A 15,979-nucleotide genomic window follows, 5' to 3' on the forward strand; every position below is an offset into this window, starting at 1 on the left:
TCAGGAAGGCGAGGTGACAAATTGGATACGTAGAGTTTGGCGGAGATGCTGCAGTTCCTGGGATGACTAGGGCTAGGATTTGTAAAAAGTTACTGATTCCCTCTTCCAGACATTTGACGTCACTATCCGGGTTCCCATCTGGTGAGAGAACCATTGAGATACAGTATTTCGAGAGCTTGCTAGAGAGGCACAGGAAGTTGTCTGGAGTGAAGGCGGGGGGAGGGTGTGGCTGCCCGGGCTAAAGCTTCCTCCAAACAAAAGAAAATAGCACTTCCGGTCACGCCATCGTCGCGTCGCGGCGTTCTTCATCAAGGTGAGTGTAAAGAAAGGGACTGGTAATTTTCACAAGTGAGTCCGCAGACACCTCAGGGACGGTTTCCTCCTTGCTTCAACACGAGGTGGAAAGAATTTATCCCCAGGGTACATTGAAGGATGTTTCTGACGCTTGTGGTTCCGATCGCTCACTCTCTCCTCTCTCTTACGCCTCGAGAGATGGCTGGCCGTCATCCCCTCCCCCTTCTGACTCTCGTGGTCCTTTTATCCCTGATTATTCTTCACTTCTCCTCTTTATCCCGAATCCTCTAACCAATCTTTATGAGCTTGGGTCATTCCCTCTACCACCGATTTCTTTCCTACCTCTTACTCCCACCTTCCACCCCGCCCCCCTCTTAGCCTCAGAACTTTTGCTACCTCCTTCCTCCACTCTGAACCTACATTCTTCCTTCTTTTTACTTTCGACCCCAGTATTTTACTCCCCCTGAAGACTTCTGATCTCTTCGGTGCCACTCCTGCAGAGGCCGGTGAATTATATACTTTCTAAAATCAGACGTGACTTCAATTTCAAGGGCAAGGCTGTTTTTTGTTCTTTTTAAAAATAAGAAAAGGAGCAGAAATTTTAGCGCTCTCAGAGACATAGGAACTTGTTCAAATTATGTCCTTTTATTTATTTATTTTTTACCCAAAACGAAATCACATATCAGGTATTGCACTGGTTTCAGCCCTCCACTCATGACATTTAAAAAAATTTTGGTATACAATTGAATCCCCAAATTTTTAGAGTGGCAAACATAGTGGATTTTGCCTATAATTTGGTGTCAGCTTTAGAGGGTGGAAGCTTTCCCATCCCCTTTAGAATTTCTCACAGAGCAGAAATGGTTGACAGATATGACATCCAATCACAAATTTATCGTTTCATATGAGTTCGGTTTATTATGTAAATCTTTTTCTGGTGTCCAGTAGCAACATTGAAGAGCAAGTTGGCAGAATTTTCAGACAAAGATTTTTTTCTAGGAGCTTCGCATGTATTATCTATTTGGTGCAGTAGGAACTTTTTTTTTTTTCATTTGTTGCAATGTGAAATATATTTTTCTGCTCCATTTATCATGTGTAATTTGTCTTGCGAGAATATTCATTATCACAAGTTATTATTTCAATTCTTTACCCAAGGGAGAGGAAATGATCATTAAATTTATAGTGAGTGTCAGGGATTTTTCAGGCTCTAAAGAGGAATTTAACCAGCGATCTCCAAGCAACTTATTCCCTTTTCCTCCTGTAGCTAATGTGTTAGGCTTGCCAAAATAAGAGATGATTCTTTTTTCTAGGCCAGGTATAATTTTTAGTTCTTTAACAAGGAGACTGAGGTTTCATGACACCAAAACACTTAGGAACTTTTTCAAAGGGTATTGCTGATGTCTATTTATTCTCTATTCAAATCATAATTACACAGCATTTAAATATCACACTGGCTTTAACCCATTGGGTGTGCATCCATCCATCCATTCATTCAAGAGTTTTTTTATTGAATAGCTGTTATATGCCAGACAGTGTTTTAAGCACTGAGGATACAACAGTGGAAAATAAAAACAAGAACAAAGTCCTTTAAACTACTCGAGAGACAATAAGTGAATATATAATAAATATATAATAGGTTGTGATGGGGAGGCTGTACTATGTTAGATAGGATGGTCAGGAAGGCCTCCCTGGTATCGTGACATTTGAGCAGAAACCTAAAGGAAGAGAGAGCACAAACTGTACAGTTATTAGTGGAAAAATAGGGTATATCTATGACAGTGTCTCTGCATTTGTTGGTCACTCTGCTTCCAACATTCCCTCTCCTCCCCTCTGCTTGTGGTCACTTTACTGCATAGCATTAATGCACCACTCTGCATACTCAGATGATCTAATCTGTCCACGTAAATTCCCCATATTCTCTTCTGCTTGGCTAGCTTCTTCCTACCATTTAAGTGAATTGTCAGTTACCAGCCCCTCTAGGAAGACATATCTCTGTCTCTATCCTCACCTCTTCCTCAATCTGTTTATTTGTGGTGCATTGTGTGTTGTCCTACAGCATACTTGCTTTCCTCTCTCACTGCTCTTATCACTGTGTGTTCATAATATGTTGCCCATAAATGTTTGGTATGGTAAATTGAAATGAATTTAGTGGCTCCCTAATTAATGTTCAAAACCACTCTCTAAAGTCAGTATCATCATTGTCATTTTCCTGATGATAAAACCAAGACTCAGGTGGATAGTAACTTGCTAACTAATAAAACCAAGTTAGTAACTTGCTAACTAATAAAACCAGGACTCAGGTGGATAGTAACTTGGTAATGGAGTTAATGGAGTTAAAGTCTGTCAGACACTCAGTCCTGGCCTGGTCCTCTCTTCCTCTGTCTCTTTTCATTAATGAGAAATAGAAAATACGCAGAATATTTTATTTTATTAGAAATAGTCTGGGTATAAAAATTTCATTTTGTAAGTTTCCTTTCACAAGTCAGATTATATCAGGTGCTTGATTTACTTCCTAGTTATAAATATTAAGAACTGAGAGGTGTGATTACTCTTTTTACTTGAATATTTTTTAATAAAATATTTAAACAAGCGTAAGTTGAAAGAAGAGTACAATGAATACTTTTATACTCTGAACCTAGATTCAACAGTTGTTAACTTTTGCCATATTAGCTCACTTATTCACTGACTTGCTCACTATTCATCCATCCAATTTTTTAAAATTGAAGTATAATGTTTCATCTATTTTTTGATCTATTTTGGCTGAACCATTTGAGATTTGCAGGCATTATTTTTAAGTAAACTTAAATACATGCAGAAAGGTGCACATATAAGTGTACAGCTCAAAGCATTTTCACCCCTGTGTAACCTACCATATGATCTATCAATTCCACTCCTGGGTATATATCCAGAAAAAATGAAAACAGTAGTTCGAAAAGATGCATGCACCCCAGTGTCCATAGCACCACTAATTACAATAGCCAGGATATGGAAGCAACTCAAGTATCCATCAACAGATGAATGGATAAAGATGTGCTGTATATATACAATGGAATATTACTCAGCCATAAAAAAGAATGAAATTCTGCCATTTGCAGCACTGTGTATGGACCTGGAGAATATTATGCTTAGTGAAATAAGTGAGACAGAAAGACGAATACGTTATGGTATCACTTATATGTGGAATCTAAAAAATAATACAAATGAATGTATATAGCCAAACAGAAACAGACTCAGAGATATAGAAAACAAACTAGTGGTTACCAGAAGGGAGAGGGGCAAATTACAGGTATGGGATTAACAGATAACAAACTACTATGTATAAAATAGATAAGCAAGGAAGATATGTTGTATAGCACAGGGAATTATAGCCATAATCTTGTAATAATTTTTAATGGAGTATAATCTATAAAAATATTGAGTCACTATGCTGTACACCTGAAACTAATATAATATTGTAAGTCAACTATACTTCATTTAAAAAAATAGAAAATGATCAGTATTTGAAATCCCTTGAATGTATTCCCTACCAGTCACAAACTAAACTCCAAATTAATCACATTTTGGCTTCTATCACTGTATAATAATTTTGCCTGTTTTTGGACTCTATAAAAATATAATAGTATAGTATGTATTTTTTGGTGTTTGACTTCTTTGGCTTAAGATTTTGTTTTTGAGATTGATCCAAGTTATTGGGTATAGTAGTAATTCCTTCATTCTTATTGCTGTGTATTCCATTGTGAATATACCGCAATTGATGGGCATTTTGGTTTTTTACGTATTTGGCCTGCAAATAGTACTGTAAACATTCTAGAACATGTCTTTTGGTGATAATATGTACAGCTTTCTGTTGAGCATACACCTAAGAGTAGAACTGATGAATCATAGGTTATGGATAAGATTAGCTTTAGTAGATACTGCCAATTGGTTTTCCAAATTGGTTGTACTAAAAAACTCCTAATAGAAAATTTTAAGAGTTCCATTTGCTCTAGAATATTGCCAACACTTGTCATTGTGTTGTCTTTCTAAGGAAAAAAAAAGTAGCCATTCTAGTGGTTATTAATGGTACCTCGTTGTGGTTTTAATTTGCATATCTCTGGTGATAAATATGTCTTTTCATGTTTGTTGGCCTGGGTATCTTTTTTTTGAGGTGCCTGTTCAAGTCTTTTGACCACTTTTTCTCTTGGACTATCCTTTTCTTATTGATTTGTAGGAGATCTTTCTATATTAAGGATGTGAATACTTTGTTAGATCTATTGCAAATCTCAGTTGCTTGCATTTTCAGTCTCTTAATGCTGTCTTTTGATGAACTGAATACAGGCATAACTTGGTTTGGTTCTAGACCATTGCAATAAAGTGAATATCACAATAAAGCAAGTCATATGAAATTTTTGGTTCCCAAGTACATATAAAAGTTAATTTTACACTATGCTGTAGTATAGTAAGTGTGCAATAGCATTGTCTAAAAAATAGTGTACATACCTTAATTAAAAGATACTTTATTACTAAAAAAAGTTAAACATCATCTGACAACGCAGGGTTGCCACAAACCTTTAATTTGTAAAAAATGCAATATCTGTGAGGCGCACTAAAACAAGATATGCCTGTATCTCAATTTTAATATTGTTCAATTTATAATTTTTCCCCTTCATGAGTAGTGCTTGTTTGTCCTGGTTAAGAAATCTTTGCCTTTCCCAAGGTCATGAAGATATTTTTCTATGTGGTGTTATTGTTTAATCTCATTTATATTTCCAATTCATTTGATATTCATTTTATTGTATGTTGCCAGTATGAGTTATGGATATGGGTAAAGGCCCATTGTTTTGTTGTTGTTGAAACGGACATACAGTCAATCCAATACCACTTATTGAAAAGATCATCCTTTCCCTCCTATAGTGTCATCACCTTTTTCATAAATCAAATGGTTAGGTTATATGTGAGGGTTTGTTTCTGGATTCTGTTCATTTTGGTTTCTCTATTCTTGTATGAGTACCACTGTCATAATTAATGTAACTTTATAATGTATCTTATATATGGTCAGTAAGTCCTGCAGTTTAGCTCTTTTTCTTCAATAATGCTTTGGTTATTCTTGGCCTTTTGAATTCCAATATAGATTGTAGAATCAGCTTGTCAATTTTCACAAAAATCCTTCTTGGCATTATGATTGAGATACCACTTTAATAGATCAGTTTGAAGAGCACATATGGCACTTTCCCCATAAATATCTCAGTGTTCATCTCCTAATATTAGGAACATTTTGTAAATAATTTAATTGCCATTATCTCACAAAGAAAAATTAACAATCATTCCCTAATATCATCTAGTACCTACCTACTCCATTTTCAAATTAATGTTTTCCCCACAACTATTTTATACTTGGTATTTAAAACCATCAGCCAACGTAACGTGTTTTTTTTTTTTAACATCTTTATTGGAGTATAATTGCTTTACAATGTTGTGTTAGTTTCTGCTGTATAACAAAGTGTATCAGCTATATGTATACATATATCCCCATATCCCCTCCCTTTTGCATCTCCCTCCCACCTTCCCTATCCCACCCCTCTAGGCGGTCACAAAACAGCGAGCTGATCTCCCTGTGCTGTGCAGCTGCTTCCCACTATCTATCTATTATACATTTGGTAGTGTATATATATCAGTGCTGCTCTCTCACTTCGTCCCAGCTTACCCTTCCCCCTCCCCGTGTCATCAAGTCCATTCTGTACTTCTGCGTCTTTATTCCTGTCCTGCCCCTAGTTTCATGAGAACCATTTTTTTTTTTAGATTCCATATACATGTGTTAGCATATGGTATTTGTTTTTTCTTTCTGACTTACTTCACTCTGTATGACAGACTCTACATCCATCCACCTCACTACAAATAACTCAATTTCGTTTCTTATTATGGCTGAGTAATATTCCATTGTATATATGTGCCACATCTTTATCCATTCACATGTCAGAGGACACTTAGGTTGCTTCCATGTCCTGGCTATTGTAAATAGTGCTGCAATGAACATTGTGGTACATGACTCTTTTTGAATTATGGTTTTCTCAGGGTATATGCCCAGTAGTGGGATTACTGGGTCATATGGTAGTTCTATTTTTATTTTTTAAGGAACTTCCATACTGTTCTCCATAGTGGCTGTATCAATTTACATTCCTACCAACAGTGCAAGAGGGTTCGCTTTTCTCCACAGCCTCTCCAGCATTTATTGTTTGTAGATTTTTTGATGATGGCCATTCTGACCGGTGTGAGATGATACCTCATTGTAGTTTTGATTTGCATTTCTCTAATGATTAGTGATGCTGAGCATCCTTTCATGTGTTTGTTGGCAATCTGTATATCTTCTTTGGAGAAATGTCTATTTAGGTTTTCTGCCCATTTTTGGATTGGCTTGTTTGTTTTTTTGATATTGAGCTGCATGAGCTGCTTGTATGTTTTGGAGATTAATCCTTTGTCAGTTGCTTCGTTTGCAAATATTTTCTCCCATTCTGAGGGTTGTCTTTTGGTCTTCTTTATAGTTTCCTTTGCTGTGCAAAAGCTTTTAAGTTCCATTAGGTCCCATTTGTTTATTTTTGTTTTTATTTCCATTTCTCTAGGAGGTGCGTCAGAAAGGATCTTGCTGTGATTTATGTCATAGAGTGTTCTGCCTATGTTTTCCTCTAAGAGTTTGATAGTGTCTGGCCTTACATTTAGGTCTTTAATCCATTTTGAGTTTATTTTTGTATATGTTGTTAGGGAGTATTCTAATTTCATTCTTTCACATGTAGCTGTCCAGTTTTCCCAGCACCACTTATTGAAGAGGCTGTCTTTTCTCCATGGTATATTCTTGCCTCCTTTATCAAAAATAAGGTGACCATATGTGCGTGGGTTTATCTCTGGGCTTTCTATCCTGTTCCATTGATCTCTATTTCTGTTTTTATGCCAGTACCATATTGTCTTGATTACTGTAGCTTTGTAGTATAGTCTGAAGTCAGGGAGCCTGACTTCTCCAGCTCCGTTTTTCTTTCTCAAGATTGCTTTGGCTATTCGGGGTCTTTTGTGTTTCCATACTAATCGTGAAATTTTTTGTTCTAGTTCTGTGAAAAGTGCCGTTGGTAGTTTGATAGGGATTGCACTGATTCTATAGATTGCTTTGGGTAGTATAGTCGGTTTCACAATGTTGATTCTTCCAATCCAAAAACATGGTATATCTCTCCATCTGTTTGTATCGTCTTTAATTTCTTTCACCAGTGTCTTATAGTTTTCTGCATACAGGTCTTTTGTCTCCTTAGGTAGGTTTATTCTTAGGTATTTTATTCTTTTTGTTGCAGTGATAAATGGGAGTGTTTCTTTAATTTCTCTTTCAGATTTTTCATCATTACTGTATAGGAATGCAAGAGATTTCTGTGCATTAGTTTTGTATCCTGCTGCTTTACCAAATTCATTTATTAGCTGTAGTAGTTTTCTAGTAGCATCTTTAGGATTCTCTATGTATAGTATCATGTCATCTGCAAACAGTGACAGCTTTACTTCTTCTTTTCTGATTTGGATTCCTTTTATTTCTTTTTCTTCTCTGATTGCTGTGGCTAAAACTTCCAAAACTATGTTGAATAATAGTGGTGAGAGTGGACAACCTTGTGTTGTTCCTGATGTTACAGGAAATGGTTTCAGTTTTTCACCATTGAGAATGATGTTGGCTGTGGGTTTGTAATATATGGCCTTTATTATGTTGAGATAAGTTCCCTCTATGCCTACTTTCTGGGGGCTTTTTATAGTAAATGGGTGTTGAATTTTGTCAAAAGCTTTTTCTTCATCTATTCAGATGATCATATGGTTTTTATCCTTCAATTTGTTAATGTGGTGTATCGCATTGATTCATTTGTATATATTGAAGAATCCTTGCATTCCTGGGATAAACCCCACTTGATTATGGTGTACGATTCTTTTAAGGTGCTGTTGGATTCTGTTTGCTAGTATTTTGTTGAGGATTTTTGCATCTATGTTCATCAGTGATATTGGCCTGTAGTTTTCGTTTTTTGTGACATCTTTGTTTGTTTTAGGAGTTTTCCTCCCTCTGCTATATTTTGGAGGAATTATAGGTGTTAGCTCTTCTCTAAATGTTTGATAGAATTCGCCTGTGAAGCCATCTGGTCCTGGTTTTTTGTTTGTTGGAAGATTTTTAATCACAATCTCAATTTCAGTGCTTGTGATTGGTCTGTTTATATTTTCTATTTCTTCCTGGTTCAGTCTCAGAACGTTGTGCTTTTCTAAGAATTTGTCCATTTCTTCCAGGTTGTCCATTTTATTGGCATTTAGTTGCTTGTAGTAATCTCTCATGATCCTTTGTATTTCGGCAGTGTCAGTTGTTACTTTTCCTTTTTCATTTCTAATTCTGTTGATTTGAGTCTTCTCCCTTTTTTTCTTGATGAGTCTGGCTAATCGTTTATCAATTTTGTTTATCTTCTTTAAGAACCAGATTTTAGTTTTATTGATCTTTGCTATCATTTCCTTCATTTCTTTTTCATTTATGTCTGATCTGGTCTTTATGATTTCTTTCTTTCTGCTAACTTTTGGGGGTTTTTTTCTTCTTTCTCTAATTGCTTTAGGTGTAAGATTAGGTTGTTTATTTGAGATGTTCGTAGTTTCTTGAGGTAGGATTGTATTGGTATAAACTTCCCTCTTAGAACTGCTTTTGCTGCATCCCATAGGTTTTGGGTCGTCGTGTTTTCATTGTCATTTGTTTCTAGGTATTTTTTGATTTCCTCTTTGATTTCTTCAGTGATCTCCTGGTTATTTAGTAGTGTATTGTTTAGCCTCCATGTGTTTGTAATTTTTCAGATTTTTTCCTGTAATTGGTATCTAGTCTCATTGCGTTGTGGTCAGAAAAGATACTTGATACGATTTCAATTTTCTTAAATTTACCAAGGCTTGATTTGTGACCCAAGATATGATCTATCCTGGAGAATGTTGCATGAGCACTTGAGAAGAATGTGTATTCTGTTGTTTTTGGATTGAATGTCCTATAAATATCAATTAAATCCATCTTGCTTCATGTGTTATTTAAAGCTTGTGTTTCCTTATTTATTTTCATTTTGGATGATCTGTCCATTGGTGAAAGTGGGGTGTTAAATCCCCTACTATTATTGTGTTACTGTCGATTTCCCCTTTTATGGTTGTTAGCATTTGCCTTATGTATTGAGGTGCTCCTATGTTGGGTGCATAAATACTTACAAGTGTTATATCATTTTGGATTGATCCTTTGATCATTATGTAGTGTCCTTGTTTGTCTCTTGTAGTTGTCTTTATTTTAAAGTCTATTTTGTCTGATATAAGAATTGCTCCTCCAGCTTCTTTTTGATTTCCATTTGCATGGAATATCTTTTTCCCTCCCCTTAGTTTCAGTCTGTATGTGTCCCTAGGTCTGAAGTGGGTCGCTTGTAGACAGCATATATGCGGGTCTTGTTTTTGTATCAATTCAGCCAGTCTGTGTCTTTTGACAGGAGCATTTAATCCATTTTAATTTAAGGTAATTATTGATATGTATGTTCCTATTACCATTTTCTTCATTGTTTTGTGTTTGTTTTTGTATGTCTTTTTCTTCTCTTGTGTTTCCTGCCTAGAGAAGTTCCTTTAGCATTTGTTGTAAAGCTGGTTTGGTGGTGCTGAAATCTCTTAACCTTTGCCTGTCTGTAAAGGTTTTAATTTAACCGTCAAATCTGAATGAGATCCTTGCTGGGTAGAGTAATCTTGGTTGTAGTTTTTTCCCTTTCATCACTTTAAATATGTCCTGCTAGTCCCTTCTGGCTTACAGAGTTTCTACTGTAAGATCAGCTGTTAACTTTATGGGGGTTCCCTTGTATGTTATTTGTTGCTTTTCCCTTGCTGCTTTGAATATTTTTTCTTTGTGTTTAATTTTTGATAGTTTGATTAATATGTGTTTTGGCGTGTTTCTCCTGAATTTATCCTCTATGGGACTCTTTGCGCTTCCTGGACTTGATTGCCTATTTCCTTTCCCATATTAGGGAAGTTTTCAACTATAATCTCTTCAAATATTTTCTCAGTCCCTTTCGTTTTCTCTTCTTCTTCTGGGACCCCTATAATTCAAATGTTGGTGTATTTAATGTTGTCCCAGAGGTCTCTGAGACTGTCCTCAATTCTTTTCATTCTTTTTTCTTTATTCTGCTCTGCCATTGTTATTTCCACTATTTTATCTTCCAGGTCACTTATCCTTTCTTCTGCCTCAGTTATTCTGCTATTGATTCCTTCTAGAGAATTTTTAATTTCATTTATTGTGTTGTTCATCATTGTTTGTTTACTCTTCAGTTCTCCTAGGTCCTTGTTAAACGTTTCTTGTATTTTCTCCATTCTATTTCCAAGATTTTGGATTATTTTTACTATCATTTCTTGAATTCTTTTTCAGGTAGAATGCCTATTTCCTCTTCATTTGTTTGGTCTGGTGGGTTTTTACCTTGCTCCTTCATGTGCTGTGTGTTTCTTTGTCTTCTCATTTTACTTAACTTACTGTGTTTGGGGTCTTCTTTTTGCATGCTGCAGGTTCGTAGTTCACGTTGTTTTTGGTGTCTGCCCGCAGTGGGTGAGGTTGGTTCAGTGGCTTGTGTAGGCTTCCTGGTGGATGGGACTAGTGCCTTTGTTCTTGTGGGGGCGGCTGGATCTTGTCTTTCTGGTGGGCAGTGTTGCGTCCGGTGGTGTGTTTTGGGGAGTCTGTGAACTTAGTATGATTTTAGGCAGCCTCTCTGCTAATGGTTGTGGTTGTGTTCCTGTCTTGCTAGTTGTTTGGTATGGGGCGTCCAGCACTGGCATTTGCTGGCCGTTGGATGGAGCTGGGTCTTAGCTTTGAGACAGAGATCTCTGGGAGAGCTCTTGCTGATTGATATTACATGGAGCCGGGAGGATTTTGGTGGTCTAATGTCCTGAACTCGGCTCTCCCACCTCAGAGGCTTAGGCCTGACACCAGGCCAGAGCACCAAGACCTTGTCAGCCACACGGCTGCCGAATCAACTAGCCCTGAAAATGGATGGCGCTGGAGCGTGGGGCCCACACCCTCCATTGCTGGCAGACGGAGAGTGTGGGAGAGGTCAGGGGTGACGATGCAGTGTCCTAACGTGTTTTTATATTTCTTAAGATTTTATTGTCATCATTTTCTATATTTTATTAAACTTGTTATATATTTAGTACTTTTCAATTCATTGCAGTCATTATTTCTTCTATTGCTCAAACTGTCGAGTTTGGAAGGAGCCAGTTGGAACTCTTTCACATTGGCTTGTGTTTTTTTTTATTGTTGAAATTTTCAAATAGATTTAAAGTAGAAAATAGTAAAACACACACACACACGCAAAAACCGTGCCTGACTCTATTCCTAAGCTTCAACAATTAATACTATTTTGCCAATTTTGTTTGATCTTTTCTCCTCACCCACTTTTTTCACTGGGACATATTAAAGCAATCCCAGACATCCTGTCATTGCACAGATAAATAACTCATTCTGTATCCCTAACTCATAGGTGCGTTATATAAGGAACCACTAGGCCATTATATTTACCTAATAAGATTAACAATAATTCTTTATATTATCTAATGCTCTGTCCATATTCAAATTTCCATGATTGTCTTAAAAATGTCTATTTACAGTAGCTCTGTTAAGTATATATCCAAAGGCCATTTATTGCTACTGGATGTTTTTCTCTTGAGTCTCCTTTCCTGTAAATCCTCTATACACCCCTCCCCCCCCCCCAATTTTAAAGACCATTGATTTATTGGAGAAACGAAATCATTTGTCTGATTGACAAATGGATTTAGATGATTGCTTCTTTGAGGTGGTTTTTATTGTGTTTCCCCCTACCCATGTTTCCTGTTCACTGGCATTTAGAGCTAGAGGCTTGAATAGATTCAGTTTAATTATTTTTTAAGGGAAAGAATAATTTCAGGCAGTGTTATGCACTTTTGCATTTCATCATGTGTCATTTTATCTTTTTAACTGATGCTAGGATTGATTTGTGTTTGCAGGTGATCTCAGCCTGATACCTCCATTGTAGCATTTCCTACCACCCTCTCTCCTGTTGATTTTAGCAGCCATTGAAGATAATTGTCTAATTCATTATTTCAGTAGTGGTTGGAAAATAGTGGTCTAATTCTAGCACTCATTCTGCATTTGTTCGCTGGGATTATTTTATAAAGGAGACCTTTTCCTTACCAGGTATCTTTTTCATCCTGAAATATGTTTCATGAAAAGAAAGTCAAGATTTACAAACAGAAATAGACTCACAGACATAGAAAACTAACTTATGGTTACCAAAGGGGATAGCAGGGTTGGGGGGAGGGAGAGATAAATTAGGAGTTTGGGATTAATGTATGCATACTACTATATATAAAATAGGTAAACAACAAGGACCTACTGTATAGCACAGGGAACCATACTCAATATCTTATAAAAACCTATAATGGAAAAGAATCTGAAAAATTATGTATATAATATATATATATATATATACACTTACACATATGTGTGTGTAAATGAATCGCTTTGCCATACACTTGAAACTAACACAATATTGTAAATTAACTATACTTCAGTTAAAAAATGAGTTAACGTTAAAAAACAAAAGGATAAATACTTTTTTATCATTTATTAATTTTCAGAGAATTGGTTTGCTAGAGACCTTCATTGTTTAATATCATTAGGAATTCATGGATTTGTGTGTATTTAATGTGTATCCATTGTGATTAAAAAATGTTTTTTTACTGTAGTTGGTTTACAATATTGTGTTAGTTTCATGTACAGCAAAGTGATTCAGTTACATTTTTATTCAGATTATTTTCCATTATAGGTTATTACAAGATATTGAATATAGTTCTCTGTGCTATACAGTAAATCCTTGTTACTTATCTATTTTATATATAGTAGTGTGTATCTATTAATCCCATACTCCTAATTTATCCCTCCTCCCCCCCCTTTCCCCTGTGGTAATTATAAGTTTGTTTTCTATGTCTGTGAGTCTGTTTCTGTTTTTTTTAATTTATTTATTTTTATTTTTATTTTTGGCTGCATTGGATCTTTGTTGCTGAGTGTGGGCTTTAGTTGGGCGAGTGGGGGCTACTCTTCGTTGCGGTGCGCGGGTTTCTCATTGCGGTGGCTTCTCTTGTTGGGGAGCATGGGCTCTAGGCATGTGGGCTTCAGTAGTTGTGGCTCGCGGGCTCTAGAGCACAGGCTCAGTAGTTGTGGCACACGGGCTTAGTTGCTCCACAGCATGTGGGATCTTCCCGGACCAGGGCTCAAACCCGTATCCCCTGCATTGGCAGGTGGATTCTTAACCACTGTGCCACCAGGGAAGCCCTGTTTCTGTTTTGTAAATAGATTCATTTGTATTATTTTTTAGATTCCACCTATAAGTGATATCATATGATATTTGTCTTTCTCTGCCTGACTTACTTCACTTAGTATGATATTCTTTAGGTCCATCCATGTTCCGGTGGCAATATTTCATTTCTTAAGTCTGAGCAGTATTCCATTGTATATAAATACCACATCTCTTAAGCCAGTAGTCTGTTGATGGGCACTTGGGTTGCTTCCATGTCTTGGCTATTGTAAATAGTGCTGATATAAGCATTGGCATGCATATATTTTTTTGAATTAGAGTTTTCGTCTTTTCCAGATACATGCCCAGGAGTGGGATTGCTGGATCATAGGTTAGTTCTATTTTTAGTTTTTTAAGGAACCTCTGTACTATTTTCCATAGTGGCTGCACCAATTTACATTCCCACCAACTGTATAGGAGGGTTCCCTTTTCTCCACACCCTCTCCAGTACTGATTATTTGTAGCATTATGATTTTTTTTGATGCTCAAATTGTGCCATTTTATTTAAAATTTTTTTTATTTTTATTTTTTAATTATATTTTTATTTATTTTATTTATTTGGCTGTGTTGGGTCTTCATTGCTGCACTTGGGCTTTCTCTAGTTGCAGCGAGTCGGGGGCTACTCTTCGTTTTGGCGCATAGGCTTCTTATTGCACTGGCTTCTCTTGTTGCGGAGCATGGGCTCTAGGCACGCGGGTATCAGTAGTTGTGGCATGTGGGCTCAGCAGTTGTGGCTCATGGGCTCTAGAGAGCAGGCTCAGTAGTCATGGCACACGGCCTCAGTTGCTCTGCAGCATGTGGGATCTTCCTGGACCAGGGATCAAACCCGTGTCTCCTGCATTGTCAGGCGGATTCTTAACAACTGCGCCACCAGGGAAGTCCTATTTATTTATTTTCTTAAATTAATTTTTATTGGAGTATAGTTGCTTTACAATGTGTCTTAGCTTCTACTGTACAGCAAAGTGAATCAGCTGTACGTATACATATATCCCCTCTCTTTTGGATTTCCTTCCCATTTAGGTTACCACAGAGCATTGAGTAGAGTTCCCTGAGCTATACAGTAGGTTCTTATTAGTTACCTATTTTATACATAGTGTCAACAGTGTATATATGTCAATCCCAATCTCCCAGTTCATCTCACACCCCCCTTGGTGTCAATACATTTGTCCTCTACATCTGTGTCTCTATTTCTCCTTTGCAAATAAGATCATCTATACCATCTTTCTCGATTCCCCATAAATATACGATATTTGTTTTTCTCCTTCAGACTTACTTCACTCTGTATGACAATCTCTAGGTCCATCCATATCTCTACAAGTGACCCAATTTACTCCTTTTTATGGCTCAGTAATATTCCATTGTATATACATACCACATCTTCTTTATCCATTCCTCTGTTGATGGACATTTAGATTGCTTCCATGTCCTGGCTATTGTAAATAGTGCTGCAATGAACATTGGGGTGCATGTATTTTTTGAGTTATGGCTTTTCTCTGGGTATATGCCCAGTAGTGGGATTGCTGGGTCATATGTTAGTTCTATTTTTTAGTTTTTTAAGGAACCTCCAGACTGTTCTCCATAGTGGCTGTATCAATTTACATTCCCACCAACAGTGCAAGGTTCCCTTTTCTCCACACCCTCTCCAGCATTTATTGTTTGTAGATATTTTTTGATGATGGCCATTCTGACTGGTGTGAGATGATACCTCAGTGTAGTTTTGATTTGCATTTCTCTAATACTTAATGATGTTGAGCAACTTGTCATGTGTTTGTTGACCATCTGTATGTCTTCTTTGGAGAAATGTCTATTTATGTCTTCTGCCCATTTTTTGATTTGGTTGGTTTTTATTTTGGTATTTAGCTGCATGAGCTGTTTGTATATTTTGGAGATTAATCCTTTGTAAGTTGCTTTGTTTGCAAATATTTTCTCCCATTCTGAGGGTTGTCCATTTGTCCTATTTATGGTTTCTGTTGCTGTGCAAAAGCTTTTAAGTTTAATTAGGTCCCATTTGTTTATTTTTATTTTTATTTTCATTACTCTAGGTGGTGGGTCAAAAAAGATATTGTTGCATTTTACATCAAGCAGTGTTTGCCTATGTTTTCTGCTAAGAGTTTTACAGTGTCTGGCCTTACATTCAGGTCTTTAATCCATTTTGAGTTTATTTTTGTGTAAGATGTTAGGGAGTTTTCTAATTTCATTGTTTTATATGTAGCTGTCCAGTTTTCCCAGCACCACTTGTTGAAGAGGCTGTCTTTTCTCCATTGTGTATTCCTACGTCCTTTGTCATAGATTAGGTGACCATAGGTGTGTGGGTTTATCTCTGGGCTTTCTATCCT

At 36.6% G+C, this 15,979-nt stretch overlaps 1 protein-coding gene across 1 annotated transcript in view; it reads left to right on the plus strand.

Annotated features, from left to right (window-relative positions):
* The first annotated feature begins 263 nt into the window (after positions 1 to 263).
* The window catches only part of MAGED1 (MAGE family member D1), a 70,351-nt gene continuing 54,635 nt past the window's right edge, over positions 264 to 15,979 (plus strand). The window contains exon 1 of the mRNA XM_061178535.1: positions 264 to 313. The gene's annotated coding sequence lies outside the window, so the exon portion shown is untranslated. The remainder of the gene's footprint in view (positions 314 to 15,979) is intronic.

The sequence above is a fragment of the Eubalaena glacialis genome, chromosome X (assembly GCF_028564815.1).
Source record: "Eubalaena glacialis isolate mEubGla1 chromosome X, mEubGla1.1.hap2.+ XY, whole genome shotgun sequence".
In the NCBI taxonomy this organism is placed as follows: Eukaryota; Metazoa; Chordata; class Mammalia; order Artiodactyla; family Balaenidae; genus Eubalaena; species Eubalaena glacialis.